Genomic DNA, 6,000 nt, shown 5'->3' with positions numbered 1-6,000 from the left:
ACTGGGAGAGACAAGTTTAGATTCAGGATTTATGGCTAATTGTGATTAAAACTGAATTCATCAACTACTGGTATATTTTCAGTAGTTGCTATACAAAATAAGGAATTCAGCTTCATGAAGATTAAAAATTTGCCAAAGATGTCCAGGATCATCATATTACAGCAGCACCTTTAACATTTTATAAATATAAAACCAATAAGATTTTGTTGCGGTAAATTTTGTATTCTTTTAAGAAATTCTGCAATATTAACAACACTACTATACTAGCTATACTTTGCAGATGATATAACTTACTTTAAAACTTCAGAGAACTTGTGGCCTCACTTCATCAAGGTGTGTCAGTACTAAAGCAACACAAAACCACAAAAAAAGTCAGACAGTGAAAGGAAAAGCTTCCCAAACTATTCTGCAAGTCAAAGATGATATTATTATAGGAACTGAAACTACAGTACAGTAAAATAAAATTATTTATTCACATAAATAAAATATTTTGTCATAAATTAAATTTACAGTAAATTCCCTGGCATTATGACTCATATTTACAATAATATTCAGAATAAATTTAAACATCAACACACAGTAAAAAAAAAAAATAAAAAAAAGTAGTAAAGTATTCCACTTGTTTTCAGTCTTGTTGCTCTTCAAAGATGAAAACATATAAAAGTCTTTTACATGTGAGTTTTAAATGAACAAAATGTACTGATTTACCGTAATCATAATACTAACTTTCCCCACTATGATGAGCATTAAAGTTTTCTATAACTTCAAGTACATTTTCTCTATCTGCTTCACTAATAACTTTGCAGACAAGTGTGTGAAGTAGATCTGACCCATCCAGAAGGGAAGGAAGATTATGCACCGAGACCCCAATTCTGTAAATATAAAAGTTACAGTCATAACTACAGGTATTTTGCATGAAAATTATTATTCTTATATTTTATTGATAGTACTTCATTGATTAGTACTCAAATATAAATTTTCCCAGGTACAAGAAACTATGTTATTCTATTCTTTACTCTTACACTTACTACAGTATATGAAATTTATAAATACATTATACATTTCTGGATGTAAAATGAATGAGAAAAATTAAAAGTGAGCAAAACACAAAGTTATTAACTGCTATACAGGTACATTTATTTTCTGAGTCCAGTCCCGTGTCAGCGGTGAAATTCCATTACAGCACGAATTTCTAGGTATAACCTTGCTAGATATACCAGAGAAAAGAGCTTTCAGGAAAGCTGGGGTTACTACCCCCAGTCGAGCGTCTTCTAGGAAGGCGTCGGTATAAGAAGGGTGAGTGAATTACCACTACCACGGAAACCTACTCGAAAGATCTCTCCTTATCAAAATCCCCGAACAGAGCGGTGAGCGTTACAGCCCCCACACCAAACACCCGCCAGGACGGCGACACCAGCGCCACCTACCTCATTCCATTTTCTAGCACGTGAATCTACGGATTATTTTGTGTGCTCTTCCATCATTTTGGATTTTTTCTGCTTCTCATACGATGGCGTCGAGCAGCTTTACCATTTCAAGTTAAGTACCATCTTCTTGTGGGGTTTTGTTCTATTTTTTGGCTGTTATAGTCTCGTATTTTCATAAATATCGAGATCTTATTATGTCGCCAAGGCGTCCCCAGCCAGCCATGTCGATCATGAGGCGTCTCCTTCTGTTCTTTTCAGTTGGTGTTTTCTCCTCGTCGTTATAGATATTTTGCCCCCATTGGTTCCCTTCCTGGGGGTTCCTTTAATGTGGCTCCCCCCCTCTTATGAATTACGATCATTGGCCTACTGGCCTTTGTGGGAGTGATGCCCGTCTAGGTCCCCCAAGTTGGGTTCCTATTGTTTTGGTCTTACTAGGCTAATTAATTTTGATTGAAGATGGTGCTCTCTTGTAGTTTTATTTTTAATTTTATTGTTTTTATTATTTTATTGAGTGGTTTACCTCGGGTGCTGGCGGCAGCCTCAGATCTAACCGCTTCCCCGTGGTAGGCTACGCTCTCTGTTGAGCACATTTTAGTTTTTATGAGTGTTGGTTATCTTGTGGAGTAGGCTTGTTAGCTTCCTTCCCTTTGCCCTGGGTGGGAGTTCAGGTTGAGGGAGTTTTGTTGCTGTTTTCCTCCGGGATCGTTTTTCGGTGGGCAGAGTGAGCCCCTTGGTTCTCTTCCTCCAATTGTGGGGAATCGAGTTCTTAGGATGTGTTTCCTCTAGGCTAGTCGCCCCCTTGCCTGCCATTCTCGATCCCGGCTGGTTCTCGGCTCAAAATTTCTCTCCCAGTTGCTTCCCCCTTCCCTTTTACACTCCTCGTCCTAGCCTATACTAAGGTTAGGTCCATATTAGGCTTCGCCTAGGTAGGAGTCGGGCTTTGGGTTGGTTGCTTCCAGTCATACACCTTGCCCCTCCAAGATTCATGGTCTGGGAGGTATGGTGCAGTTGAGCGGGTGAGCTTCTCCCCGTCTCCTGTTCCTTCCTGGTAGCCTACTCCTCCCCTTACCTCCCCCCCCTCCTCCTCCAGCCTTGCTCTACTCGTGCGGGTGACGCTAGATGGCGTTTTCTCCGAGTTCGGGACTTCTCTTGTTGGTTGAGGATTCGCTCCCTCCCATATTGTTCCTAGCATCGCTGTATTGGGGTTGGTGGTTTGTTTACCGAGCGTGTTCGAAGTCAAGTCTTCGTCTCCCCGTCGGTTTACGTTGACACGGCATATATATATTGCTTCAGCCTATGTTATGAACATATGAGCAGTTTACCCGTCTCGTTCTCGGGAAGTAAGGGCGGAAGGTTTTTCATTATAGGGGAGCGGATCCTCCTCCGTCCTCTTCAGTTCTTACCATCACTTGTTACTGTTTTTATTTTTAGATAAGTCTGTTATCTACAGGAGTACTCTCCTTTATTCATTATATATAAATTCGTGAGTCCGGTCCTATACCTGGGGTCTCCGCCCGTTATTTTACTGGCAGCCCTTATGGTTAGTTCCTGGTCTCTCTCCCCCTTCATTCCCGGAGTACTCGGGTCTGAAATCTACCTTCCACTCTGTGTAATTTAGAGCTTATTGGCCCAGTTTATGATAGGAGTTCTTTCTCCACCGGAGTATTCGGTTGCAGTTGAATTTCCCGGCCTTGCCAGCTTTAGTTTGCTTAGGGTGGGAGGTTCATGTACTTTTCTACTTACAGACTGTTCGCTGTGAGGAGCCGGGGTGCACCGCCTCCTCCAACAACCCTACGGTCACGTAGTTTGCCGGACCCACGCTGGTTGTGCGGTCCGCCTGGATGACCTGATTGTTTGGCACCTGATGGTTGTGAGGTTTGCTTTGCTCTCTGCACAACTGTCCAGGATGAGTTGGTAAGTGACAGTCTTTACATTACTCTTGCTTTATGCTCCTCATATTGTATATTATACATTGTCTATGAGTTCCGGAATGGTTTTCGTCCTTAGCTAATTGTTGGTTTTCTTACAGGCGGACGAAACTTCCAAGAAGTCTGCCTTGGAATCCCTCCGGGCCTGGGTGGCTGGGTTTGGAAGGAACGTTCCGTCGGGAAGCCCCGTCCTCGGCGCCAGGTTGAGGGACTTACTCTACCCGGCGCCACGGGTGGCGGCGCAGTGCCTGAAGATGTGGCCACCCCTATCATCCAGCAGATCCGGGATGAGACCCAGCCACCCCAAGCGGATATCCTCTACGCTGAGGTCTCGGAGGATGTTGCGCCATTAATCTTGACCTAGAACCGATGACTGTCAAGAGCAGGACCAGGTGGTAAGTGGTGAGGTAGGTGAGGTTGTTGGGCGGGCCCCCTTTATTTGACTCCCCTGCTTCATCTGTTTCTTCTTTTACAGGTTTGTGAAGTCTTCCTCCTTGGGTGATAGAGCTCCATCTGCTATCCCCAAGTTGAAGTTGAAGACTTCATGGAAGGCGAAGGGCTTCAAGTCCTCGTCTTCCAAGAAGGCATTGCCCTTCCCCGTCGAAGGCTAAGGTCTCAGGACCTGTAGCCTCCGGAGCAAGTCTGGTTCCTCCAGCAAAGGCGCGAGTAAGAGGGCTGCAAAACCAAGCCCTCCTCGCCAACCTTTTCGATGCAGAGGCCTTTGCTAACCAGCTTACAAGCGTTTCACGGAGGACCTGGATTCGAGATTTGCTTGAAATTTCAGGAAGCTGGCCAGTCATGATAACATACTGGCAGGAATGGCTCACCCACCCCAGCCGAACCACAGTATGTTATCCCGACACTGCGGACCTCCCGCCGTTCGATGTCGGAAACCCTTGGCGGTTCGCTCTCCGGGCCATCCAACATGATGGCAAGCTGACTCTTGATGGTCTTGGCACGAGGCGGTTGGAGGAGTTGGAGTTCTTCCCCCGATCTCCTGCCCCCTTACCCAGGCTTCGTGAGGCTCACGGAGGAAGCCTGGATTAGGTCAGACAAGGTTCCTAGGGAGACTGTCATCGTCCCTAGGGACCAAGCTCAGCCGGCTCTCCTGCGCACTCTGACGGAGTGGCAGGCAGATGAACACAAAGTTGACTCCTTTCAAGGGAACTTCACCATGTTCACCCTGGGAGACAACCTTCCCACTCCTTGCTTGGACAAAGTCGCTCTGGCCACGCCCGAGCGTGCTTTGAGGGCATTCCGGTACCTCAGCTGGGAGACAGACCCTACTTCCTGGTATTCCCAGGAAGTAACGAGTTCTGGACAGGCGCCCCGTCCACTTTCACGGTCGGGAAGCTGGACCCCTCTTCTGCGCCTCCACGCAGTCTTTTAGTGAGCAGCTCCCAAGCTGCCGGAAGCTCATTTTAAAGCGGAGTTTGATGCTCGGGTTAAGTTAGCCCGGTCGTTGAACTCCGTATGCCTTACTGAAGCTACTGCCGTCTCCTGCTCGGACGAACCCTTCTTTCAGGTTTTGGCGAAGTCTTTGCTGGCAGTTTCCAGTCTGACTTATCTGAATTTATCATGGCCAGACTGGAATGTAGGAAGTTCATCTTCGCCGATGCAACTATCCGCCACGAGCTAACAAGCTCGTGAAAAGCTCGATCTGGGGACCTAACCTCTTCCCGGAAGAGGAGGTCTTCAAGTGTTATGGCCGAGGCTACACGGGCCAACCAAAGTCTTCGTTCTCGCTGGGGTATTTCAGCCTACAAGCGCAAGACCCCAGAATCGGCCGGCCCCCAATCGAGAGGAGGTGCGCGCTTCAGGAGGCATAAGAGGCCTCACCACCAGGCGGTAGTCCAAGCCGTCCCGGTCTCGGCAGTGGCACAGCCTTCACTTCTAAGGCTCACCCCCAACAGTATGTGCTGGTCCAACCAGCTGCACCCTCATATGTGGCCTCACTGACGCATACAACCCCACATATGAAGGCCGTGGTTATTTTCACGGCCTTAACAGGGTTGCAAGGGGAGGAAGGGGCAAAGCCCCTCAGAGGAAAAGCCCAACACCACCCCAAGGGAAGACCTGGACGTGGTAGGGGGAACAAACCCGCTCCCTCCCACTGAGAGAACACAGGTAGGCGGTCGCCTGTTTGGTTCAGGGACCAATGGACCTTCAGCCCTTGGGCACACAGCATTGTGTCCAAAGGCCTAGGATGGAGCTGGATCAAAAACCCTCCTCCTCTAACCAGGTTTTACCAGCCACCCACACCAATCCTAAAGGATTATGTGACAGAATTGCTCAACAAACGAGCAATAAAGAAAGTAAGGCACCTAAAGTTTTCAAGGCAGGTTATTCACTGTTCCCAAAAAGACTCCGATCAGCAAAGAGTGATCCTGGATCTGTCGCGTCTAAATCTCTACATAAAATCGACAAGTTTTGCATGCTTACGGTAGCTCAGGTACGGACTCTACTTCGCGTGGAGCCGTCACCACCTCTATCGATCTTTCAGGCGCTTATTATCACGTCCCAGTTGCGCGGAACTTCTCTCAGTTCCTCGGTTTCAGACTCGGGAATCAAGCCTACTCCTTCAGGGTCATGCCCTTCGGTCTGAACATTGCGCCCAGGATATTCACAAAGCTGGCGGACACGGT

General features: G+C 47.2%; 1 pseudogene; it reads right to left on the bottom strand.

Annotated features, from left to right (window-relative positions):
* Positions 1-451: 451 nt before the first annotated feature.
* The window catches only part of LOC136835047 (peptide chain release factor 1-like, mitochondrial), a 258,457-nt pseudogene continuing 252,908 nt past the window's right edge, over positions 452-6,000 (bottom strand).

This window comes from Macrobrachium rosenbergii, chromosome 54, assembly GCF_040412425.1.
Source record: "Macrobrachium rosenbergii isolate ZJJX-2024 chromosome 54, ASM4041242v1, whole genome shotgun sequence".
Taxonomy (NCBI): Eukaryota; Metazoa; Arthropoda; class Malacostraca; order Decapoda; family Palaemonidae; genus Macrobrachium; species Macrobrachium rosenbergii.
This window is presented reverse-complemented; position numbering and strand designations above follow the sequence as displayed.